This window comes from Vicugna pacos, unplaced genomic scaffold, assembly GCF_048564905.1.
Source record: "Vicugna pacos unplaced genomic scaffold, VicPac4 scaffold_20, whole genome shotgun sequence".
Lineage (NCBI taxonomy): Eukaryota > Metazoa > Chordata > Mammalia > Artiodactyla > Camelidae > Vicugna > Vicugna pacos.
In genome coordinates, this window is record NW_027328741.1 from 40,660,711 (window position 1) to 40,688,073 (window position 27,363).

The window sequence follows — 27,363 nt, forward strand, 5'->3', positions numbered from 1 at the left end:
TTCTTTCTATCCAGGAGGAGATTTCCAACTAAGATGCTAATCAAAAATTCCCGTGTCCAGAGTTAGAGATGTGTGCCTTTGGGAGGATCTCAGAGATGCCTCCACAGAGGCTCGGTGTGCTCTCTCTCCCTCAGAGAACACAGTTCCCTTCAGCCCACTGGGTCTCAGCAGAGAAGATTTCACACATAGCCCCTCTCAGACCCTGGGGACCAACCTCCCGCTTGGCCGAGCTCTGAAAATGAGCACGAGTTCCGGGCAAAGGGCCTTCTCCAGGGGGCCATCTGGCAGATTACATGAGGACAGTGTACAAAAGGGTGGGAGGGTTGATGGTATAAATGCATTTTAATTTTTGCTCTGAAACTGATTCTGTCCTTCTGTTTTGTTAAGCAAGTGTTCTTAGGCCAGACATGATTCTCCTTTTTTCTTTATATTTGATCATCCAAGAGGTTTAGATAGGGGATTTGTTTTAGGGTAAGAATCTTTAAAAAAAAAAACCTTGCAAATAGCGTCTTGTTAGGCATTTTGACAAGTGAATTCTCCAGGCAGTATTGAACCCCCTTGTTCCTCCAGGGGGTCTCCAAAGGTATACATGTTCCAAATCTGACCCAAAACCAATGAGACTTTTCTTTTTTTTAAGAACTTCACCATGGGCAAAAGATGTCACTAAAGAAGGTGAGAAAAGAGCAGGTCCCCATAATCCAGAGTCCCTCCCAAAGAGCCCACAGAAGTAAAGAGGAGATGAACGAGAGAAACGTTTTATTTATACACACGCAGGAGCCAACCAGAAAAGTACCTACCATGTTAAATGGTGAAAGTTAAAGGCTTTTTTATCAACCTAACTTAATAGGGAAAAGGGAAAGGAGAGAATTGGCTTCCATGACAGGTTTTCTTCTGCATCTTTTGAATCTCAGTTATCTTCAGCTTAAAGAGGTTTTGTATTAACCGTGGGTTCCATCTGACTTTCCATTCCTCGAACTTTGTTCTTCTTTTTCAAGATTCACTCATGTATTCTGACCCCCTGGATTTTCCACGTGAATTTTAGATTGATTGTCAATTCCTGCAAAATACCACCTGGGATTTGGGTAGGCATTCTTTGAATCCTTAGATCTATTCATGGACCTTTGTCATCTTAGTAGAATGAAGCCTTCTGCTCCATGAATATGGGATTATTCTCTTTGAATTTAGGTCTTAATTTCTCTCAACAGACTCTCTCATCTATTGTAGTCTTCAGTGTCCAAGTCGGGTACTTCTTGCTCACCTGTATTGGATGCTGATTCAGAAGAGACACGACCTCCTGGAGAACCTCTGCTTCCACTGAGCTGAAATGGAACTGAGTCCTGAGAAGGCTTTAAATTCTTTTAAAAATAGGATTAATGTACTTTAATTACTCCATAGATGAGTAATGAATGGGTCACATTAGCATAGGATTTTAATCCTTTTAGAATTAGTAGAGTAATACAGACACAGTACAAAAAATTGAAATATTGCCTAAAAAAGAAGTGATTTGTAATTCCCACCCACAGCGGTGTCTGTCATGAATGATTTGGTGCTTATGTCTCAGTCTCTGTGTCTCTCAGTATGTCTCTCTCCATCTCTGTCTCTCACACACTCACAATCAGATCAATTTCCATCTATATTGATTTCACACACATGTGGTCGTGCAGATGGGACCCTGGATGCAGAGAGTGGGTCTGCATACTTCCACCCTGAGGCCTCCCTTGACATTGGGTTGAGACCAGGCACCCACTTTTCCAACTGAACAGCATTCATTCATCCACATGAACCAGAACGAATGGACCCCATCCCCTCTCCATCAATATTATTGTTGCTTTAATTCCGACTGTTTCAACCAGTGCTGTGATGAACACCCTTGAAAAGGCATCTTTGAATAGGTGTGTAAGGATTTTAGCGGGATGAACTGTAAGTATCAGATCTTCTGAGGAAGAGATGCATCTGTCGCCCTTTGATGCGTCCTGCACCCTGTTCTCCTGAAGAGGAGCGTCCCTTCACTCTTCCCTCCAGGGGATCTGCTGGAGCCTCTGCCTGCTTACATTGTCACCAGGGCTGGTTGTCACCTGACTAAAGAACCGCCAGTGTGATGGTGACCAATGCTGTCTCTGCAGTGTTTCCGTCTGCCTCTGTTCTCACCTGAGAGGTCAAGCATCTCTAACACACACTGGCCACCTGCATTGCCTCTCATTGGAACTGCCCATGTCTGTTCTGTTTCTGTTTAGAACACTGAGTTTCAAAAGGATTTTGGACTACAGGAATGGGAAAAATTTCTCCAACCTTGGGTTATGAGGAATGCATTTTCCAGGTTGTGGTTTGCCTTTCAAGCAATTTTTCTGGGCTTTTACTAATTTTTTTGATTCGTTTGGTTTTGTTTTTGCCACAGGAAGAGCTAAGCATCTCCCTTGTGTCTTCTGGCTGTGGTGTCACAGGGGGAACAGCAGTGTCTACCCTGAGATTATGCACAGAGTTACCAAAAGGGCTTCATTTTGTGCATCACATCTTTAATCCCCCTGGATATCCCCTGAAAATAATAAAAATGCTGTTTCAAGTGAAAACAAACAAAAATCCTCAGCCCCAGGTGAAAACATGTGGGCAGGAAGGAAAAAATCCTTTTTTAAAATTTCATTGGCAGGGAACAACCAGTAGAGGTAAAGACACGCAAAGAGAAAGAGGACTTGGGGTTGTCAGGGGCTGGGTGAGGAGGGAGGGGAGTGCATGCTCTGGATCCAAGGTTTCACTTTGAGGAAAGAAATAGTGTGAAACTAGATGGTAGTGATGGTCGCACAACATTGTGAATGCCCCTAATGCTCCTGAATTGCACAATTTAAAAGGGGAAAAGTCTACATTTTATTACATGAAACTCTAAAAAGAAAAATAAAGGATGTCATAAATGATGTGAAACAAGCAAAGGAAACTAAAGAAAATGAAACAAAAACATCTCCAGCGGAAGGGACGTCAAGTTTGTGGGGGGACTGGCGGTGGAATTTTGGAGAACATTTTGGAGAAGAAGGTGTGGGTGGGTGCAGAGGGGGCTCTACCCCAGGTGGTGGTGATGCCTGAACTATTTCTCCGTTGCCCAGCAGTCCAGCTGCAGACGCAGGTTCAGGAGGAGCTGCAGGAGCGGCAGGAGGGAGCTCGAGGTCTCCGGCTGGATCCAGTTCGTCCCATTTTTGGTCTCTGACATCTTCCCCTGCCCCTGCCTCCTCTGTAACTATTGGAAGTGGAGAGAGTTTTAAGTCTTGTGGAAGATCTCATGCTGTGAGAGAGGAAAAATTTACGCACCTGCCTCCCTTTCCATGTGCCTCTACAAGGACAGAAATCTTCCCAGAGCTTTCCAGACAGCTCCCACCCAGAAAGTGCCCACAGGATGTATTCTGTGACTGAATATTTCCAGACAGGTGTTCTGAGGCCATTCTTTTTTCTGGTCCCAACAGTAGCCTCTAGGGACACCTCCCTGTGTGGCCCAGCCTTCGCCCCACCCTCACCTACACACATACACCAGCCCTGCTTTTCTGACCTTTGGTCTCTGCTTCGGGGGCTCCTGGTCCTCCACCTGACTTGCAGCGAGGTGGGCACGGTGCTCCAGGTCAGACCAGGGTGTGCTGAGCTACCCGTCAGCCCCGGGTAGGTCCCTGGGAGAGCCCTGGGTGATGTCTGGGTCGGAGGCCTGCCCCACTGATTTGTGGGCCATGGTGGTGGGGACCCCTCCATATCCAGACCCACCAGGAGTCTGCGCTGGCCCTCAGAAGAGTGACACACCAGTCCTTCACTTGGGGAGGGGGCGTTGGTGTTCTTATTCATCAGCTTCTTTTCAACATGTGGTATCTGGCTCTGCAATGATAGTGACCAGCAGCTGACCCAGCATGGAAGTCTCAGAGTCCTTCCCGGCCAGGAACACTCCTGATTCTGTAGACTCTACCCTCTGCTGCTAGATCAGACCGGAACCTTGTTCAGCTCAGACATCCGGGAGGGAAAATGCATACCCAGAGAGCATGGGCTCCACCTCGGGCGGCAGGACCCTTCCCCGGCTCTCCACATCCCAGCCAGCCAGCTTTGTCCTGGGCTGTCTACGTGACCGGGCCCCCAGGCCTCTGTCCTGCTCTTTCTTGAGGCAGATACCCATCCCCAACATGACTGCTCCACCTCCACCAGGCAGGATGGGGCCGTGTGGCTACCTGGATGTGATCTGAGTGGTGGCCCAGCCTGGGGGGGCCTGCCCTGGGCCTCCCTGTGTTACCTTTGGGTCTCTCTGGCCAAAAGGCCAGAGGCGCCTTGGGTGAGACCTGACCCAGTGCCGGCAGCGTTGGTAGAGACCCTCGCTGAGGGCTTTCCGGGGCCTGTGGCCTCAGGATAATGGGATGCAGCAGAACATGCCTCTGTCTCCAACCAGGTGAGCTGAGTAGGGACTTCTCTACAGAGCGGCTGCCTGGTGACTTCGGTTCCAAGTTCTGTTGGGCTCTATTGCCAGGGAAGTGAGGTCACTTCCTGGGGTCCACTTCTCCAAGCTTCCTCCTGACACAAAGCTCCTCAAGGGCCTTTCTGGGCTTCCAATCTCTCATTTCTCACTCCATGCCATGTCCACACACAGTGACACCAACTCAGCCCCCCCCATAGCCCTGGGGAGGCCTGGATGCAACCAGTGCCGCAGCTCTGAAGACACAGCTGGGTTCAGACCTGGCTCCCCCTACTCAGCAGTGTTATCATCCTGGACAAGCCACGTGCCTCTCAGGGTCTCCCCAATCCCCCATCAGCACAGTGGGGATCATTCTGGCCCCTGCTTCCTAGAGAAGCCATCCTGTCTCTAGACCTAGAAACACCTATTGCATCTGTCACCCCCACGGGCTGGCATCACAGGGAGATCGTGCACAGACTCAGCAAAGGAAGGAACCCACAGAGGGCTGGCGGAGTGCAAAGCACACCCCACACAGGCCGGGGTCTGCCCTGGGGTCTGGAGAAAGTCACTTTCCTTGCTGCTTGCTTCCCCGCTCACAGTCGTGAGACCGAAATTAAATACAACTCTGACATCGTCCGCTCTGGCATACAACCTCCTAGGTCATTCTGTCATGTTGACATACAGGCCCAGTGTCCCATCTCGGCCTCTGTGGTGGGCTGCCCCACAATGGCTTCCTATTTTTTGCCTTCTGTTCCCACACCCTTGTGGGATCCCCACACACTTGTGGGATCCCCACACCCTCCCCTGGAGGGTGGATCGACTTTGGGACCAGGTTCTGACACATAGACTGACTTGTGAAAATGTATGTGAGTTCCACTCATTACCAGCTCCAGTGTTCCTTCTCTCTGTCTCTGTCTCTCAGTGCCTCTCTGAGTTGTCTCTCTCTCTGTTTCTCTGTCTCCCCCTGCTTCTCTGTGTTTCAGTCTGTCTGTCTCTTTTCCTGTATGTATGTGTGTATATATTTATGTGTATATGTGTGTATTTATGTGTGTGTATTGTACGGTTCCAGGGCAGGTCACTTCTGAAAATCCCTTGACGACATATTGATTATTTTGAATTCATGTTACTGAAGAAACATTATCTTTGAAAATTGTGCAAGCACTTTGGTGGGATCTTCTCTAAGGCTCAGCACTGCTAGGGAAGGGATGCACCTGTGGCACTTTGATGCATCCTACACCTTGTTCTGCCGGAGAGGAGCGTCCATTTGCTCTTCCTTCCAGGGTACCTCCTGGGGCCTCTGCCTGCTCACGTTGTCACCAGGGCTGGTTGTCACCGGGCTAAAGACCTGCCAGGGTGATGGTGGCCAATGCTGTCTCTGCAGTCTGTCTGTCTGCCTGTGTCCTCACCTGAGAGGTCAAGCATCTCCAGTACAAACCGGCCACCTGCACTGCCTCTCGTTGGAACTGACTCTGTGTGTTTTGTTTCTTTTCAGAACACTGGGCTTCAAGAGCTTTTTGGACCACAGGGATGTGAAGCTTTTTTCCGATCTTGGGTCATGAGGAAAGGTTTTTCCAGGCTGTGGTTTGTCTTTCCAGCTGTCTTTCTTGGCCTTTGTTTTCTGCTTTTGTTTGGATTTATTTTGCCACAAGAAGAGCTAAGCATCTCCCTTCTGGCTCTGGTTTCACAGTTAGAACAGCAGTGCCTACCCCGAGATTATACACAGAGTTACTAAATGGCTTCATTTGGTACGTCTCATCTTTAATCCATCTGGACTTTCCTCTCAAAATACAAAAATGCTAATTCACGTGAAAACAAAAAAAATAATAATTCACCCGTCCCTACTTAAGATATGTGGGCAGACAAACCAAAAAAAAGCCACCTTTTATACGATTTCACTGATAGGGAACCTCCAGGATACGTAAAGACATAGAGAGAGAAAGGGGATTAGGGCTTGTCATGGGCTAGGGGAGGTAGGACGTGGGGTGCTCTTTGTATACAAGCTTTTACTTTGAGGAAGGAAATAGTCTGAAACAAGTGGTGCTGGTCTCACAGCACTGTGAATGCAATTAATGCTCCTTAAAATTGCACAATTTAAAATGGGAAAAGGCTAAACTTTATTCTTATATACTTAAAACAAAAATAGAATACAGTATAATAGAAAAGAAAAAATCTGACTCCATAGAAGATCTGTCCTTTTGGCTTTAACCCTTTGCCCTCTTTTCTAGGCTTAGTTTTACTAGCTCTGCACCTTTTGTAAAACAATGTTGCCTTTAGCCTTAAATATACAGAAGAGCCTACTTTCAAGGCTTTGATTTTTTAAGGATATTAACACTTTTGCACTTATATAAAGACAACAGGTTGTAGAATAGAAAACTACTTTTGTTTTGTTAGGGGATTTACAGAGGCACTATGACCTGGTCTACGTAAACAGCTGTAAACCAAGATAATGGCGGACTAATATCTTGGAGAACCATCTTCCCCATGTCAACTTCAGGCTCCTTTTCTACTAAAAAGGGGAGGGGCTGTGGTTGGTTGTTGCAAACTTGTTGGTGTAGGAATTCTTTGTTCTTGGAATCCTTTGCAGCTGTCCACGTGGGTCAGATCATGGTGTTCCTGCAAAACCTGCAACAAAACAAACTTTTTCTATTCTGCAACTTGTTATCTTTATAGGAGTGCAAAGTGTTAATATCCTTAAAGCTCAGACTTTTGAGAATAGGCTCTCCTGTTTATTTCAGGCTAAAGGCAACACTGTTTTACAAAAAGTGCAGAGCTTGCAAGTCTAAGCCTAGATAACACGGCAGAGGGTTAAAGGAAAAGGAACAGATCCAATATGGAGTCAGATTTGTTCTTCTCTGTTACAGTGACTTTTGGTGAGAGCTAAGTGGATGATTCCTGGGTGGGTCCTCCACTGTCCCAGGCTGGATTTCAGGCAGGATCCCTGCCAGATTCACCATGATTTTGGACCTAATCTACCACAGAGAAACTGAAAATTATTGGATTAAAATTACCTTTCAAAATCCCTTCAATTGCCTGTAAACTATACCACAGCAGGGGATGTCTCATTGGCCAGTCAACTGCCAGTCTCCCCTGATGCAAGGGACAAGCGTTGCGGCAAGATCCATGGTGGCCTGGCCAGTGCACCTTCCTACTTTGCTCTAAAGCTTTGGCTTCCTCACTTTGACACTTTAAAAGCTCCCTTCCCTCTTCCCTCTGGCCTGGTGTGAATGAACAAGTTCCCTGCACCCACCTGTGCTGAGTCCATGTCATGCACAAAGCCCCATGCACACAGCCCACCATCTGATTTCTAACCCTGGGATTAAGTGCATACTCTGAACTCCCCCACCCCAAAGGTCCGCGTGCCCAGTGCCTCCGCCCTAGGAGTCCAGATCACCATCAGGACCGTCAACCACCGAAAGCCCAAGGCCAGTGGCTGGCAGTCTGGGATCAACCTGACCCATCAGGTCAGTTCAGGCACAGGCTGCGGGGATCAGGGTGCCAAGGCAGGAATTGGAACCACCTTCATCCCAGCCTGCCTCACCCTGTAGCCTCAGACATTAACTCTGAAGGTGCACACTAGGCTCGATCCCCCACTGGTGGCAGTAGTCATCATTACTGGAGCTCGGATTTCCCCACCCCAACCACAGGGTGAAGGGTGAGTGAGTGAGCTCAGGGTAGGGGTGCACTCAGATTTAAGGGGATCCCATGGTGTGGGGGTACAGGTTGAGAGGTGTGGGGCCCGATCAGAGTGGAAATGACCTGGCTGAGAGGTGAGGGGGATAATTTCAGGATGTTGGGTGTCCTGTGCTGAGGCATGAGGGGTAAGCTTGTGGGTGTAGGGGCCATAGGTTAGGACCTAGCAGGATGGAGTGTCAGGGCAGGGACCATGGTGTGAGGAGAAGGAGCCCTGTCTTCAAGGTCTGGTGGGAGACTGGGCCTGGCCAGTGGTGGGAGGGTAGTAACAGGGAGGGGAAGTTGAGCAGGGAAAGTGGGGCTGGGTGGGTGAGGCCTGGCCTAGGGCAGTCGTGGTTCTAGTTCAATGCCAGGACCCAGTCGGTGGCTGGGTGAAGGCTCTGGGGATGGAGACCCGGCGGGACAAGCAGGAGGGGCCCCACCTGGCTCCTCCCGGCCCCAGCGGCCAGGGCCGGTAAAGCAAGAGACCCACCCGAGCAGTTTGCGCTGCGGGCGGGAGGAGGAGGGGCGCGCACGCGCAGACGGACAGACGCGCGGACGCCGGAACCCACCCAGAACGCGTGGAAGCTGGCGGCAGCCGGTTGCTCCTGGACCAGCTCCTGGAAGAGGAACACGGCCTGGGGCCTAGGCCGCCGCTTGCCCGCGGCTCGGCTGCCGCTGCCAGACAGTTAAGAGGGCGCTGGTGGGGGCGCGCTGCTCGGGGAGCCGGCGGGTAACGCCTGGGCTGTGCAGCTGAGGAGGCGCCCAGGGAGGGGTGCGGAGGTGAGGTCCCGGCCGCGCGTCCTGTTAGGACCCTGAGGCGGGTCCCAGCCGCCGCTGTGGTTCGTGGTAACCCCGGTATTAGTAGTTCCTGAACACCGTGTTTTTGCCGCCGCTTATACACGGGTTTAGGAGAGCAGGTACAGCCCCGGGAGTTGGGAGGGCGCCGGACGGTTCCAGAGCATCTCCGACTGGCCCTCAGACGATGGCCTGCTCCTTGCAGATGGGTGCGGTGCGGTCGCGGGGCCTCGGATGGAATGGGGACTGCCCCATGAGAGCCCATGGATTTGCTCCCATCTTACCTGCGGCCTGACCTTGGGGGCGGCCTCTAAAGACCCAGGTTAGTGGGACTCAGGTTACAGGTCAGTCTGCTCCTGGGAGATGGGCTCGGTGCGATGAGTGTGCTGGGATGGCTGCAGCAGCAGCGGGAAATTGTTGCAACCCCCGCGCTCTCACAGGGCAGCCCCAATCCCGCCATCGCAGCTGCCGCCTTTCCCTGACAGCACAGCACCCGCCTTCCAGGAGCAGGCTGACCTGTAACCTGAGTTCCACGAACCTGAGGCAGCAGAGGCCAAGCTCAGGCCATGCGCTGGGGAGTTTGAAGCAAATCCAAGGGCTCCCATGGGCAGACCCCATAACCCGCCACTGCCTTCAACCACACCGTGCCCTCCTCCCGAGAGCAGGCTGACCTGCGGACCGTGCCTGGAGCAGCAGAGGCCGAGCCCTGGACAGGCCATGGGGGAGATGGGGGCAAGTCTACCAGCTTGCCAGGTCGCTGCCCATCTCCCTGCCGCTGCCCCAGGTTCGTGGATCAGTTGTTTTCAAGTCAGTGGTTTCCTGAGATGCAGGCGTGGTGCAGTCAGGTGGCGGGGGCTGCAGGGAGGGGTGCTGCCCCAAGGGGAGCAGGTGGACTTGCTCCCATCTCCCCTAGGGCCAGACCTGGGGACGGCCTCTGCTGCCCCAGGTTTGCAGGACGCATGTCATGTCAGCCTGTCCCTGGGAGGAAAGCTCAGTGTACTCGGGGCAGCCTCAGTGGCTGACAAGGATTTTAGAAGTGGGCTCTAGCCCAGCATAACTAACTCTCCTTTCTTCTCCTGCTTCCTCAGTTGGTGGCTGTATCAGCTTTTTCATTATAGGTTATTGCTAGATAATGAACATAGGTTTCTGTGCTATATAGAAGAAACTTAATTTAAAATCTCTTTTTATATATAGTGGCTGACATTTGTAAATCTCGAACTCCCAAATTTATCCCTTCCTATCCCCTTTCCCTGGTAACCTTGATTGTTTACTAAGTCTGCAAGTCTGTTTCTGTTCTGTAGATGAGTTCACAGTGTCTTTTTCTCTCTTTTTTTACATTGCACATATGAGTGGTATCATTTGGTATTTTTCTGTTTCTGGCTGCTTTCACTTAGAATGACGATCTCTAGCTCCATCCATGTTGCTGCAAATGGTTTTATTTTGTCCTATTCATGGTAGAGTAGTATTCCAGTGTATAAATATGCCACAACTTCTTTATCCAGTCATCTGTTGCTACATTTAGCTTTCCTCCATGTCTCGGCTCTTGTATACAGTGGTGCTGTGAATACTGGTGTGCAGGTATCTTTTCACATTGGAGTTCTTTCCAGTTATATACCCAGATGTGGGATTGCTGGGTCATAGGATAAGTCTACTTTTAGTTTTTTCAGGGATTTCCATGCTTTCCATAATGACTACACCAAACTAGATTCCCACCAGCAGTGTAAGAGGGTACCCTTCACTCTACAGCCTTTCTAGCATTTATCATTCATGAACTTTTGAGCGATGGCCATTCTGAATGATGGGAGCTGATACTTAATTATAGTTTTGATTTGAATTTCTCAGTTTATTAGTGATATCGAGCATTCTTTCATGTGCCTATTGGCCATTTGTGTCTTCATTGGAGAAATGCTTGTTTAGGTCTTCTGCCTATTTTAAGATTGAGTTGTTTGTTTTTTTGTTATTAAGTTGTATGAGCTGTTATATATATTCTGAAAATTAAGCCTCTGTTAGTCGTATCATTTGCAAATATTTTCTCCCATTCGTAGGTTGTTGTTTCCTTTTGTTTTACTTATGGTTGTCTTTGCTGTGAAGAAATTTATGAGTTTAATTATGTCCCTTTTGTTTATTTTTTCTCTTATTTCCATTGCCTGGGTAGATTACCCTAGGAGAATGTTGCTAAGATTTATGTCAGATAATGTTTTGCCTATGTTTTCTTTTAGGAGATTTATCATGTCTTGTCCATCTGCATCTTAAGCCTGTACTCAACATCTGTGCTTCAGTTTTGAATTTTGAGCTTCTTAGAGAAAACCTACTCTTAGCTCATACGTCAGATTCAACATGTCTAAAGCTGATTTCATAATCTTTTTTCTTGCAGCGTCTCCACTTATTCAGTGGGATAATCATTCTTTCGGTCTTGAATACACAAAGGCTTGGAGTGGTCTTTGATTTATCTTTCTCTCACCACCCTCCACATTTTGTCAGCTTCTTGAACTGTATGTTTTTGGTTTCAAGTGTCTATTCTGATTGCTGATACTCTGATGAAGAGCTTTCATCCCTGATACATGAATTTTTCCTTCTGCTGAATTCTTGGATATTCTCTCCCCCCCTTTCAGTCAACCTACAGTTTTGGTGCTCCCACATCTACAGTCAAGTCAAAGACTTAACACAACCAGATCTCAGCCAGGGAGTCTCGACCCTTCATCATTTTGGACTTACCTTATTTGTTCCAATCATTATGTAACTTAGCCTCCTAGGGTAACCTGTGCCTTATTAAAAACCAGGAGTCACCAGCCTTTTCCTATCCAGTCCTCAGTTAAAACAGCTTAGAATTGCCCTGAGAACTAGTTGGAGCCCCATCCCCTTCATAGAGTCTTCCCTATTTATTCCAAATACTTCTAGCTCCTCTTTGTATTCCTGTACTGTTTATGATCAGTAGTCTGTAATCTTGGATTTGAGTACTGACTTGGTACCATTCCTGGGTGGTTTCCAATGTGTCTCCTCACTTAGCTGGTAACTGGAGAAGACTCACTTGTTCAGCCTCCTTTATACCCCTCACCCTGCTTAGCATCGGGCAATAACAGGCATCCAGGCAGTGCTTACCTTCTTTATTTATTTGCAGTGGTGGTGGTGTGGATTATAGCTAATAACTATTAATTCAGTGTTGCAATTAAAAAAGAAAGCCAAGAAAATCCATAAAACTTTATCTCCATGTTCAGTTTAGTGCTTTACCTCAATAGTTTTCTTAAGACTGTGTTTACATTCACATAGTGTTCAGTGCTTGTACAGTTCCCTGAAGCAAGCAGGTGAGATGTCATTATGTTTGACTTTCATGTTACATTTCATATTGGATATATTTGTGCAATGACAAAACCTTCTTTTATAAGTAAACAGCCGGAAGCCCAGAGAGACTAAGAGCCTAACCCAGGATCACCTGGTTAGTGTTTGGCACAGGCCAGGACTGCAGTTCACATCTTCCAGCTGATCCTCTTCCAGTGCCTTTTCATTCCACTGCTGGGAAATGTAGCCCCATCAGCCAAACGGCCAAGTCACATTGCTGCCCCTTTACCTGCCAGTGATGGCAGTGCTTCAAAAAGTGGCAAAGGAAAGGTCAGAAATAGGAGTGATAAAAGACATGGAAGTGCTGGAAATGGATCCTCAACCTCCTCCTCCCTACTTGAGCGCTACACAAGTGTCCCACTCTGACAGTGCTGTTCATTGTTTATAACATAGCCTTAAAATCAGACTGATCTTTTATAGGACATGCTTTTATCCTGGTCCCTTTCCTACTAGTAGTCACCGTCATGGGCAGAAAGTGCCTGGCTGTGCTCTGTTTCTCACGTAGGTGGGAGGGAAAGTGGGAGAGGGAGTTGGTTGAACTGAAGCCGAGCTTTTTACAGCTCTGTTGTTCTAGGACCAGAGCAGTTCCACTCTTGCTTTCATCACCTCTCCACCTCCGAGTCCCAGCCACCCATTCCTGCCTGCTTCCCCACATGCCACGTCCTGGGGGAGGACAGAGTGTTGGGCAATGCCCCCTCCGCCCTCTGCTCTGGGAGGTGCAGGAGTCTGCATTAACTTTTGAGCTGTTTTGGTAATTGGGCTTTTCCAGCTTTTCTAGACATCTCCTTTCCAGCTCTGAGAAATTGGAGATGTAACTTAACCATACATGGACTATACTAATGTATTCAGTGACATTAGTGTCATGTTGTCTATAATTGTGTTCTGTGACTGGATAGGAGGTTTTTTATCTCACAGGATGCTTCACATCTAATTCTAAAGTCCTAGAGGCTTGCAGGTGTAATCCAAGTTCTTACATGTCTGTAAGGTAGACATGAACATTATTTGATAATATGACCATATGTTCCTAGATTACGGTTAGTCCACCGGCTCTGTATCTAATGAAAGTTTAAATACCAAACGCTTGAAGAAAATTTGCGGGCCATGTCTTTTTGCCTGTAAGTAGTTGCAAAAACTGAAATCACAACTCTACCACAAGCCACAGTGTTTCCCAGTAGAGAAAGCCCTCTAATTTTACAACCTCTAAGTAATGCAGTGGTTCTTTGAGTGAGATGAGGGATGCCAGAGTATTTTTTGGGACACTAGTGTGGCATGACAAGTATTCTGGGACTGGTTACAGTTGAATCTCTACTTCCTATATCCTGGACTGATTACAGAGGCAATGTTAGTGCGGTAACTATCTTGTGAATGCAAGTGTAGCTAGGAAGACAACAGAGAAAATAGAAGGGATATAAAGAAATGGAGGGACTTCATAGCAGTACAAATGGTGACTTTGACACCACCAGCTGCTGATGTGAACTTGGCAAGAATTTGTGAGAAGTGGTGGGTGTCATTGCAAGCAGGAGAGTCCTGCAGCTTTTGGGGTGAACAGGCAAAGGGGAGAGCAGATATGGTGGCTATCCAGGGGCTATTTTTGTCCTGAATGTGAAAATGTCCAGTCCCCTGTTCAATTTTGCAGCCACAACTTCACATGACTCAGGGCATTATTTCCACCAGAATACCATAAAAATATAAACAACCTCTGTTTCCCAAAGTGTTTGTTCTCGATCTGAGATGACTGTCCTGTGCTGGTAGGTAAGTGGGCGATGGGGCCTATTACATCACCCCCTTTCACTAGAAGTCTACCTCGCTGCTTTTCAACCTACTCCTAGAGGTGCTGTCATTCTGTTACACCTAGGCCTGTAAGACCGTCTTGCCTGAATCCTCACGTGAAGAGGGATGGTTATGTGCAGTTTTAAAAAATTGCTTGGGTCATGTGGTCCTTTGTTCCTTCCATTGGAAATCACTATTCCAGAGCAAATAGTATGCATCTATACAAACTATATTGTTTGTAAGATGTCTTTAGAGGTTTTGCAGTAGGTTTAAATATTTGCTTGGTGATGGCATCTTGATTGATTGAAGGAGGCAACCCTCACTAGGGGCATTGTGTGCTTTCTGTCTGAGAGTTCCTTTCCTGGCAGCAGAGTGTTCGTAGGCAGAATTAGAAAGTTACCTGATCTGAGAAGCCGAATTTGCCCACAGCTGGGAATTGGCGGAAGAGTCTGTTATGGAAGGAAAGCTTTAGGATTATCTGGTAGCAGAGTTCTGGGATCCAAACCCTGGGAAACCTCAGCTTTTGTAGAGTATGTTCTGTAACAATAGGCTATAGGATAATTTTTACACTTGTTATAGGATGTAGAGTTGGGGAAAGGCTTAAAAGTGCAAGAACCTTAAAAGAGAATCTCCGAATATTTTAAAGAAGACAGTTCTCAGAATGAGAGCTTTTCTGGAAAAGACTAGCTCTTCACTTCACAGGGGAAGCAGGGAGCAGGTGTAACTGCACTTACGGTAACTTAAAAGGTAAACCTTACCCTCCCACTTAGCTGTTTCCTAGTGGAGGTTCATCTCCCACATCTGTAGTTTTAGACCTGATGTGTCATTTTCTGGTACTCCATTCTGCTTCTTACTGAGAGACTGACCCAAAGTCACATAGCAATTGAAAAATTGCGCAAAGGTCTTTATTGTTAAAAATGTGGACCTGTGGCAGGGTGCTGCATTTGCAAGTGACTTTCAGTACAGAGACCACTGAAAAGAATGCAGTGTTATTTCTTATTTTATTCCTTTAAGCCTTTGAATAGAAGGTTTTCTTTGCAGAGTGTCTGGAGTACATCAGAACAAGCAGGAACTAAAATAGCTTTAAGAAAGCTCCAGTATAGACGTTGCTTATAGTGTGGTATCTGTCTTATGTTAATTCTTTAAAGCAGGAAGTTGTAACTCTCAATTTCTTAAGCAAATATAAACATTCTTGACTCTTATTGACGTTCTTTGTTGGGTGAAGCTGCTTTTGCTTCCATTCTGAGCATTGAAAGGCCTTCTATGATACTTCTACCACTCCTCAGTATTTTATTTTCCCTCTGTTGTGAACTTGTTTTTAAACTTGAAGCATATATAAATATCACTAACTTGCTACATATGTAGATATTCTGTGTTACATACTCAGAAAGTTTGTGTACATCACACGTATCTACATAATTCCCCCCTTTCCAACTGTGTTCCTGATGAAAGGATGGTGGGAAATGGCATTATGGGGATATGTCTTACAGTACACAGTGTTTCCCCTGTTCCCTCTACCATATCTGGATGTTCTTTCATCTTTCAGCTTCTAGACTTACTAGCTCTTTTTCTTAAGCCAGGTGTATCTCATCCCCCTGCGCACACACACATGTGTACACACACACACACACATTCTACTGTAGGGAGTAGTGTGCACCATCCAATTCTCCCACTCCAGCTCTGGACCCACCCACTGGAGGCAGTGTCTTGCACGAATTAATTTGTAAGTTGCTTTTTAAAACTCGAGTGGTCAGGAAATAGGACTGATATCCACACCTAGTAGGCAGGCCCTCAAGGACAACTTCTATGGTTAATGCCAGGTTATCTTAATGTTTGAGTACCTGGGTTTCATGTCTTCCTGTGCCACCTGTGTGACCCATGATTCCCACATTTCTGTCTCCTGCTAGAATTTTTCTGTCCAACTCTGGACTCTTACAATCTTCTGCTGATTTGACATCTTCACTTGAAACTCTGATATCTTAAAAGCAACATGTGTAAAAACTGAGCTCTTTGTTCTCCTACACCCCAAACTGGTTCTTCCTGCAACCTCCCCCATTCAGTTAGTGGAAACTTAATCCATCCAGCTGCTTGGGTCAAAAAACTTGGAGTTATTCTGACTTTCACTGACATACCACATGAATTCTGTCAATAGATCTGGTTTAACACTGCCTTTAAAATATATCCAGAACCCAGCCACTTCTCACCATGGTTCCTGCCTCCACTGCTGCTTCCCTACCCTGAGCCACTGTCCTCTCCTCCTGCACAGCCCTTCTCAGAGGCTTCCCTCCTTTCATCTCTGACCCGTTTCGACTATTCTCACCTGGCAGTCAAGTGAGCCTCGAAAACCTAAGTTAGATTGTGTCGTCCTTCTGCAGTGCCTCCCCATTTCACTCTGGGTAAAAGCCACAGTCCTTACAACGTCCTCCAAGGCCATACAGGATCTGCACTGACCCTTCTCCGCAGCTCCAGCCGTGCCCCCATTCTGGAACATGCGAAGTGCACGCTGGCCTCGGTGATGGTTAGTCCGTCCACCTGGGACTTCTCACCTCCAAGCCTTAGTTCTAACCTCAGTCCTCAGTGTGGCCTGCTCTGGTATTTAATACAACATCACCCTCATCCCATACCCTAAACTCTCTTTACCTTGCCCTTTTTTGATTTTTCCATGGTTCCTCTTTCCTAACATGCCACCTCCTCTGCTGCTCTGTTGTGTGAATTGTCATCTCCACCCCCATCCCAGCTAGACTCCAACAAATCTCCGTGAGGACAGGACTTTTGTATTGTTTATTTATCTATTCCAACTGCCTAGACTAGTCCTGGGTACATAGTAGGCAATCAAAAATTATTTGCTGAATAAATTAAAAGACTATTTTAAAAATGAGTCATCCTTTCAGGAATGGGTGAGGATAGGAAGCTGCATCAAGGACAATGGTGCAGTAAATAATGATATTTGCCTGTTGTTCTTTGTGTGATTTATATATGTGTTTTAGTCTTAATTTTGTATCCCAGTTTCTTAATTTAATATCTGTATTAAGGTGTAATTTACAGGCCATAAAATTCACACATTATAATTGTACAAGTCAGCCATTTTAGCTATTTCTAGATTTGTGCAACTTTGTCCTCACAAAGTCCCTTGTGTCCGTCCATATGCAGTTTGCCCCCCCTCAGTGGCACCCTGATTTTATTTCTTTTTTTTTTTTTTGGCAATCACATCTCAAACGGATAATTTACACAGCAGTACTAATATAGCTTTGCACTTTTAGAAATGACACACTTAAATATGAAATTAGCGGTCATTGCTGAATGTAGGTAGCAGTATCAGACATTGGTGAGAAGAATGGACCTGAGTGTCAGACTGGCTGCAGTCTTACCCAGCTCCACCATTTACCAAGTTACCCAAATTATTTTCTGCCTCAAGCTCTTTATCTGTTATATGGGGGTAATAATAGCAGCTTACAGAGTTGTTGTGAGGATTAAGCAAACAGGGAAACAAAATTTAGTATAGTGGCCTGCTTATGTTATTACCTAAGAAATAGCCTTGCAGGTAGAGGGCAAAATTCAAATCAGTTTCTAAAGTATATGTAAAATATAATCCAGTTCCTGCCTGGTTTGTAAACACTTATGCCTACTGAAGAATTTAAAAGCAGGCTAATTTCCAACAGAAAAGATCATTTCTCAGCATTTCTTTCAAAGAGAGCTGCAAAGTCACTTTTACTAAATAAATGTTCCATGCCCAACTCTGACAGAAATTTGACAACAGGGACATAATTATCTACATTTTTGTTAAAATGATGCTGACCATCAGGAAGTGTTCTCAATTATATTTTAGCCTTTATGTTGAGAAATACTGTGAGACTTCTTCTAAATTAATGGGTGGGGGCATTCATTGTAGCTCTTGTAGCCTGATAAGCCTGCACTAAATTATCTTTTTTAAACTTTTAATTAAAGTAATAAATTAATTTTTTGCTGGGGGGTGGTAATTAGGTTTTTATTTATTTATTTTATTTTTAGAAGAATTACTGGAGATTGAACCCAGGCCCTTGTGCATGCTAAGAACATGATCTTTCACTTGAGCTATACCCTCCCCCCTAAATTATCTTTAATAAGGTCTTTTTCTCTGTTTTGTTACTTTATGTACAGAAGCACAAAGCAGGGTCATCAGAAGCCTCTCAATCACAAAGATGATAGTAGTGAAAAACATTGCGCAGTGACAGTGAATCCTTGGCATATGAAGAAAGATTGTAAAGTCCTGAATGAATTAAGAAGGCATTGTTACCTTAACATATATGTAAGCATGGCTCTCTTACCTTTATTTTTCACTTTATAATGAAAATAATCCCCACCTGTCAAGGTTGCTTTGTTTGATAGAGGGACTATCTAAACCCTTTTCTGCAAGTTTTTTAAATAAGTAAGAGCAGTTAATTTATCAGAAGTGTGAATGGTGTAATCTGGTCTGTGTAGTATGGTAGCCACCAGCCACATGTGGCTATTGTGAATTGAGATGTTCTATAAGTGGAAAATACATAATAGATTTTCAAGACTTTGTACAACAAAAATAATGTAAAATATTGTTAATAAGTTTTAAAAGTGTCAATCACACTTTTGAAATGATAGTATATTGGATATTTTGGGATAAATGTAATTATTACTGGAATTAATTTCACTTGTTCCTTTTTATTTTCTAAATGGGATTACTGGAAAATTGTGACTTGCACTATGTTTCTGTTGACAGTGCTGGCTTCTAACTTATTGCAAATAATATGAAAAGGAAACTTTGATTAAAAATTTTGTAATTGAGTAGTTGATTTGCATCATATTAGTTTCAGGTGTACAAAACAGAGGCTCAACATTTTTATAGATTATATTCCATTTAAAGTCACCATAAAATAATGGCTATATTTCCCTGTGCTGTATGATACAGCCCTGTAACCTATCCATTTTATACTTAGTACTTTTTACCTCTCAATCCCCTAACCCCTTCCTGCCTCCCCTCTTCTCCTTCTCCCCATTGGTAACCACCAGTCTGTTCTGTGTACCTGTGAGTCTATTTCTGTTTTATTATAGTCATTAATTTGTTTTATTTTTTAGATATACATATAAGTTAATACATAGAATATTTGTTTTTCTTTCTCTGACTTATTTCACTTAGCATAATACCCTGTAGGTCCATCCATGTTATTGCAAATGTCATTATTTTATTTTTTAGTGGCTGAACAGTATTCCATTTGTGTGTGTGTTCATGTGTATATATGCGTGTGTATATATATGCATACATGTATATATACATATATATATATATATATATATAATATACCACAACTTCTTTATCCAGTCATCTGTCAGTGAACATTTGGGTTGTTTCAGTGTCTTGGCTATTTTAAATTGTGCTGCTGTGAACATTGGGGTGCATGTGTCTTTTTGAATTAAATTTTTCTCCAAACATATATCCATGAATGGGATTGCTGGATCACACGGAAGTCTATTTTCATTTTTTTATGGAACCTCTTTTCTGTCCTCCATAGAGGCTGCACCAATTTACATTCCCACCAACCGAGTAGGAGGGTTCCTTTTTCTCTTAAAAGGTAAAAAATTCTCTACATTTACCTACTTTCCTTTCAGTTTAGGACACAGTTTGGCAAAAGCAAGATAGAATTTAATAGGAGTAAATACAGTATTTATTTTGAATGTCCATGCATTATGGATAGATATGTTATTGATGAGTTGGTTCCCTATTTTTGTAGGTGCAGATGTTTTTATAGCTTCACAGACATTTCAGTCTTGCAGAGAGAAAAATTTCTTTGTATTTTGCTGAACTTGTCCGGGTGTCTTTATCGGATTTGGTCCAGGCCTGCAGAGGTGAATACACATCCAAACCTGAACCATTTGAATGTCTGCAAGATATTAAGAGTCTAGAATATCAGATCTGGACTGTAACTCTGGTAAATGACATCAGTGACTGGACTCAAGAAAACTCCATTTGAGGGCAAAACCTTTCATAAGCCAAAAAGGCTTTGAAACTGTGGCAAAGCCAGAGACTTTTGTGCGCCACTTATGGCCACAAACCCATGAGGACAACCACAGGCCTTCTGGAGTGCCAAGGAAATTCCATGTGAGGAGTCCAGCACTCACAGGAATCCAACAAGTCCCTGTCTGCCAGAGCACCTTCATTGCTACTGTGCTGTTTTGAGTAAATGTCTTTTCATCAGGTTCAAATTGGTTTGTTGTTATTTTTTTGCATAAAAAAACAAATTCTTGTTCCCTGGTGTAAGTAAAAGCCTAACACTTTCTGATTTCTTTTGACAGAGAAAATATGAGCCTGTGGATCTAACCTCATCTGTGATGGTCTGCAGCTGGGAGCAACCAGATCAGTGTCAGTCCCCTTGCAGCCATTGGCTGGGAGCCTGCATGTTCCTTGGAATGGTATTTGAAACATGTCACACTAGCCGTGCCTTTGCTGTGGGCTGGGAGGCGAGTCAGTCAGAATCTGCATTATGGAATGTAAGTTTCAGATCCACAGCTAGGAGATCTTTTTTAATAGCCAGAGAATATAGTCATAAATATATCTATTAATGTATTTATGCAAGAACCTTTTTAAAGATTTTTTTATTATAAAAAGTTACCCCCAAAATTGAAAGTGAAAGAACAGTGGAATTAAAAACCATCTGTACCTTAATTATATATAAAGGATCATAAAATCCTTCTAAACTTTTTTTTGTTCAAATGAAGATATTTTTCCCTTCCAAAAAGGAAAATTATTATTTCACATTTTTTTTGTTTTCTCCTTTTATTATATATTCCATATCAATAAATATAAATCTTTTAAATCCCTTTTAATGGCTGTTTAACAATATATTGAACAGATATGTAAATAGTTCTAGGTTTCAGAAATTTAAAAAATTGTCATTACAATACCACTGCAAAGAATATTTTGGTGTTTCTATTTTTAGTTACTAATTTGGACTAAAAATTAACAAGTTTGCTTTTCTTTATCTAAAACATTGGTTATTTTATGAAGGAACTGTAAGGAATTTAAAAAACTTTTCAGTAATTTCAACAAAGAAATTATCTTTAAGGCAAAAATGTATGATGTATTGCAAATCTATTTTTATTATATCTTCACTTTTACCAGTGTGACATATGTGTGTGTTTGCACAAGTGCTTTAACTACCAGCAATGTAGGAAAAATCTGTATACTAAAAATGTGAAAATATTTTCCTGGTTTGTGTTTTCATTCTCCCAATATAGGTTTTGGATGACAAGCTTGTATTTGCAAAAGTACACCCCCTGTGGGAGGTGTTCTGTACATACGCTGAGATACTGCACATAATATTGCCTCTGAAGCCCAATGATTTGAAAACCCGGTCCTCAGCCTTTGATAACTTCCGCTGTTTGATGAAAGTCCTCCAAGTGGATGAAAGTATCAACAACCGGAACAAGAGTTTTTCATTGCCCTATTTGAGAAGAGCTCCATGAAAGACTTTTATATTCAGGATAGAGATACATTCTTCAATCCAACCACCAGAAACCGCATTGTAAGTCTAAACCGAGTTTAGCTGCTGTCTTGGGGGTGATTTAGAACCTGCTGTTGAATTATCAGTGATTTGGTTTGGTTGGTTTGATTTGGTTTTTAAAAGCTGCCCATAAAAAGGAAAAAAGAGAAAGAAAAGAAATATGCCTACAGATTCCTGTTAGGATAGTAAACAGTGGCTGGTTAGTTACCTTGTATAAGCCACAAGCTCTCTTAGAACATTTTTAGGTTTACTTCATCCTTTCTCAGATCAAGTATCAAGTAAGGGACAGTGTTAAAAAAAATTCAGGATTAACAGGTTTGTGAGCTCCAGGATTTGCAAGGCAGCTTTCCCTCCCCATGGTGTAAGTCAAATGGCAGAATTGAAATAAAGCACCTCATGTATCCTCCGGTGTTAACAGGAAAAGGCTAATCTTCTTGACCTTGTTTCTTCCTGGGTAAAATGAAGATAATATATCAGGAGGCGACAAGCTCATTTAAGGCAGGAAACATGTTGTCTTGTTCACTGCTGAATCTCAGGCACCGGGAAGGCTGAGTTTAACGAGTGAATGAATGAACTGTACTTCCCCCACAGTTACCATGTGGGACAGTGAGGATTAGCAGCTAAGAGCATAGACTCTAGAGGGGAGGGCACAGCTCAAGTGATGGGGCACATGCTTAGCAAGCATAAGGTCCTGGGTTCAGCCCCCATCACGTCCTCTAAAATAGACATATAACCCTAATTACCTCCCCACCCCCCACCAGAATTACCTTATTATCTCCCCACCACCAAAAAAAAAAAAAAAGAGAAGTGGCCAAGAGCGTAGACTCAAGCTGGAACACCTGTGTTGGTTTTTCACTGTCGACCTTGTAAATGTCATTTACCCTCTGTGTCTATCAAGTTCCTCACCAATAAAATGGGGATAATTGTAGTACCCACCTCGTAGAGATGCTATGGGGATTAATGAATCTGTGTCAGTGATACAACTGCCCTGGCTTATATTAAGTACTATGCATCTGTCAGCTCTTTTCATAATTACTGACAGATGTTATTATCGACAAAAGACATATTAGTTCTTTGAAAGGGAAATGCATGTTAGACCATTTCATTTATCACTTTCTGTAATTCAGGCTTTTCCCTCTGAAATACCATTTTATGTCTGTACACTAGAAAGCCACAGGGCTTTCCAAATTTCATCTGTCTGGGTTCTTGTCATGATGGCAATACTGCAGATTGCTGACATTTTTTAGGGACTCTGTCTGAGATGACAGCAACCCCTCAAATTTAGGAGCTCTTCTCTAACTGATAACATCTCGCTAGAAATGAAGTTTTTATAATGTAACAGCTTCAGACGCTTAATGATGCCATAAATGCAAGGATGTTATATCTAAGCTCTTTAAATAAATCCTGTCATTGAAATAAAGGAAATACTATATTATAGCCCTCTATGACTTTGTTATCTTTGCTATCCATTTATCTGACTCTCTAAGACCAAAGAAAGCAAATACTAAGATTGATCATTACTACTATGTGGTACACGTATTTGTGGATGAAGACAATATTGAAATGCACTGTTTAAGATATTAAAATGGACACTAAACAGCTTCTTGATGCATATGCATGAACAGAACAGGGAGCTGGGTGCAGGGAGCAGACACTGAGCTTCCTGGATTAGAGACCCAGCTTAGCAGTCCAGCCCAGCAGTCCACATGTTTCATATTTATGTCCCAGCAAAATTAGCAGTGAGAGTCTTAAATGAACTTTGGGGACACTTGCAAACAGCTGTCATGATTACTATTGTGGGACACCAGGAATCTACAGTGTTTAGTTGGTATCTGTGCATAACCAGTTCTTTTCCACTAAAGCTTCTTGTAATTGCTGGTCCCACATCCAGGCTGAGGAATCATCTCATGTGGTGTTTGGGAGGGAGGTAAGTGGAGTCAGGACCCTTGTTAAGGCTGGGTGGGTAATAATCTGGTGCTAGTACAAGACAAAGGAAAGTAGGTCAGGTGGGAAGGAGAATGACTGGATTTAAACTTTGTTTCTTGAGTAAGCTAAATATATAACATCATGCCAAGTTACTTTGTTGTTTATATTCCATGTGCTGTCACCGAATAACTACTGAATTGTGGGGACAAAAATGCCTGGGTTTTAGAATTGACCCTGCCCCTAACCTGTCAGGGTCCAAGTTCCTCCGGGTGTCCAAAGAGGGGGCTGGACCATCAGGTGTCCCTCCACTGCAGCAGTTTGGGCACTTGGGTGGACTAGATTTTTGCTGTGGAACACTGGCCCGGTTGTAGAACATTAAGCATCTGCAAGGCTCTCACCAGGTACCCACGGTGGTCCCAGGACTGTGACATCCAAGCGTTCCTTTCCACACACGTTTGCAAATGACCCTCAAGGGGTTAATATTAATCCTGGGTGAGAATTATGAAAAATTATATGGTACCTCCATCCCTCCTGGCAAGTGAGGGCCCCTTATTTACAAATGACCATGAAGTGTTAGCACCAAATTTTATCAACAGAACATGTGAACATTTTGTGACAGTGACGCTCACCTGTTTGCTTCAGATTCCCAGTGCCACTTCAGCCTCCGTCAGAGGACCTCAGCTGCCCCAGTGATCAGGGCCTTCTGTACAGGGAATGGGATCCTCCTCGAAGCACAGACAAGCAGCAGCCCTTAGGTCTCATCAGGTGAGCTGTTGTGGAGAGCACCCCAGTGGGAAGGGCTCAGGGTTGTCCTCATGGCATCTGAGTGTGACAGTCCTCCAAGAGTGTTACCAACCAGGAAGCTCACAGGAGCTCTGAGCTTCGTTGCCCCAAGTTTTTACTGCAGGCTTTATTACAAAGCCATGATTTATTGGGTCACTACCGACATGGCTAACCCAAACCCTAACTGTAAGTCAAACCTTTCCTTAGCCCTAAATTTTGAGCCCCTTCCTCTCCTGGTGGCCACTCACTTGTCACAAAGCTCAAAGCCCCACTCCTCTAATCACATGGTTGGTGTCTCTGGCTGGCCAGTCCCCATCCTGAGTCATCTCATGAACACAAGCCATCCAAGGTTCCACCATGAATAGCAAAGACACTCTTATCTTGGGAAATTTCGAGGCTTTAGCGGTTGCTGCCTAGGAACTGGGAACAAAGACCTACCAAATTCTTCATTACATAGGAGTAAATGTTATATTTCATTTAAATTATAAAATAAGAGAGAAATTCTCACTGCTTTTCTGTATCTGCTGTTCGACACCGTTTCACTACACCACGTGATTGTAATGTCGCACTCAGCATGTGTCTTCTCAGAGCACCAGCGCCGGCTGCTCCCCGGGGGCTTATGCTGTTTGGGCAAGGCTGCTGGGGGGATGGAGGCCAAGGACAACCGAGAAAACAAAAATAATCGTGCAAATAAGGAAACAATGTCAGATTGAAATGAAGAAATAACACAGTGTTGAGATGGGAGACTTGGGGGGAAGTGAGTTAAGAAAGCTATCTTTGAGTAGGTTACATGTGAGCTGAGATGGCGATAAGGAGGCTGGAATTTGAAGATCTGGGAAAAGTCACCCATGGAATAGAGGCAGCTTGTCCATTGGCCCCGAGGCACAAATGTGCTCAGCAGGTTTGTGGAGACACTGGAGCCAGCGCTGGTGAGAGTGATGAGACGCGAGGTTTAGAAGGGCATCAGGAGCACGGAAAGGAGTGTAGACTCTAAGCGCAGTGAGAAGCAGTCATGATAGCTTAAGCACTTAAGTAATTTTCTCTCACTCACATTTTGCAAAGATAATGTGGAGAATGTATGGCAGGGACCCAGGAAGCAGGGAGGCCAGGTAGGAGGCTCTTGGATTGGGCCAGTTGAGAGATGGTGGGAGCCAATGAGGAATGCATTTGGGGAGTGGGGCTGACGGGATGCAGTTATGGGCTGGCTGTGGATGGTTAGGAGAAGAGGAGGGTCAAGGTAGCCCCAGGTCGGTCTGGAGCCAGGTGTCTGTTCTTTCTTATCTCAGTGCCCCATGCAGGTGCCCACCTACTTGGGCAAACCTCTTAACCTTCAAAGTGAGGGTTTTAAAACACTGAAGTCTATTTGTTGTTTCACATTTTATGGAAAGATTCAAACATGTACAGAAATAGAGAGAACAGTACAGCCAGCCTGCCTGGGTGTTATCAGTCACCCAGCTCCAGAATTATAAACTCAGAGTCACTGTTGTTGCATCTTTCATCTCCATCTCCTCCCCTCCCCCACTATGGGGTCATTTTGAAGACAATCCTACATAGCTTAACCTTTCATTAGTGAAATGACAAGGTCTCTTTCAAATAAAATTGGAATATTCCTTTTTTTTAGGGTTACAAAATAATTCCCTGCTTGTCACAAAAATACACTTTTAAGTAGTTTTGGGGTTGAAATCAAGATCCAGACAAGATTCAGACATTGCAGCTAGCATATCTCTCAAGTGCGTTCTAATCTATAATTTTCCTGTTTCTCATTTTCCTTGAAATTGCTGAGGGGTTTCTCTATTTCCTGTTTGGCTGATTTCATTCTCCCCTATGGTGTTAGACTTGTTTCTCCATCCTATGTATTGGCTTTAGCTAAGTGATTTAATCCTCCCCTAAAAGCTTGATCTGATTGAGGTTCAACTTTGTGCAAAAATAATTGTTATGTGAAGTTTTGTACTCCTGTCATAAGGTACATAATATTACATTTGACTCTCTTTTTTGTGATGACAGCAGCCAATAATGATTGTCACCCGGGATCATTATTTCATAAGGAATTTTATTTCATGTGGTCATACTCTAATTTCCTCCCTCAATTATCAGCAGGATCACAGTCATGAAGAGGTACTTTCTCCTTAACCCGGGTTATCCTTTAGAACACAGTTTTAAAGGAGGATATTTGTTAATATGTAAATATTTAAAATTGATAATTTTTTTTCTTTTTAATTTTTTTTTCTAATGGAGGTACTGAAGATTGGATCTAGGACCTTAAGCATGCTGAGCACACACTCTGCCACTGAGTGTACCCAATCCCCCTTGAGATTCATATTTATATGATATCTTCCTTCTGTTATTTTTGTTTTATGTTATACAGAATTTGAAGGCAGGGCAATGGGTTTGACCACTCTTTAATCATTCTTTATGGGCTTTTGGGGTTTGTGTGTGTGTTTGTGTTTGTAAAGAAAACAATTTTCCTACTATTTTAAGTATGTATTGCTAAGGCAATTATGTTGATCTTTTCCCTGATCCTGGTCCATGTATTCCCATGTTACTTCCCACTAGTGGCCCCATGAGCTCTGTGACAAGACTAGCATGTCGTTAATCCATGTGGAAGGAGATCTGAAGAGATTTATTCAAGGAGATGAAATTTGTAGACAATGTATTGGAAAGTATTGTGAAAGTTGTTCGTTAAGAGAAGGTCTGAGGTTGAATTATTAAGTGCACAGAAATCTAAGCTATGAAAAACCAAGACAATTATTAACTCCAGGAAAACGAAGTAGGGAAGAAAAGGTAAGACTAGCACAAATTGCTACAGCTTTGAATAGTCTGTACAGAGTAATAATAATGTAAATCAAGGATACTGAGCTGATGAAAATTATAATGTAATTGCATCAAAAGGTTGGAAGAATGAAGGTTTGGGTGTGTAGATGAGATGGGGTTTGAAAGAGAGCTGAATCCTCATTTTCCAAAATAGAAAGTTAAATAGGTGATACATAAAGCTGAAAAAGTCAGTAGACTGTGTTACAAGGATATTAGTCAGAGAAAGGGAGTAAGTATTCCAAGAGTCAGCAGTAGGAGCTGAACGTGGTTGTTTCTGGCCAGGAAATGGGGCGGTTGATGGGAACTGCTCCTTTTTACAATCGGTGTTCGAGAACTGTTTGACTCTTTATTAAATGT

General features: G+C 44.0%; 3 long non-coding RNA genes across 3 annotated transcripts in view; 2 read left to right on the forward strand and 1 right to left on the reverse strand.

Annotated features, from left to right (window-relative positions):
* LOC140694009 (uncharacterized) overlaps nucleotides 1–27,363 on the forward strand; it is a 331,154-nt gene that overhangs the window by 15,481 nt on the left and 288,310 nt on the right. The window lies entirely within an intron of this gene.
* On the reverse strand, nucleotides 3,142–4,415 carry LOC140693774 (uncharacterized). Its single transcript, XR_012069471.1, has 3 exons — nucleotides 4,250–4,415; nucleotides 3,736–3,843; nucleotides 3,142–3,223 (listed from the first exon to the last, which is right to left on the reverse strand). It is a non-coding gene; the product is annotated as an uncharacterized lncRNA (long non-coding RNA).
* LOC140694001 (uncharacterized) lies at nucleotides 19,438–21,496 on the forward strand. Its single transcript, XR_012069723.1, has 3 exons — nucleotides 19,438–19,557; nucleotides 20,279–20,473; nucleotides 21,221–21,496. It is a non-coding gene; the product is annotated as an uncharacterized lncRNA (long non-coding RNA).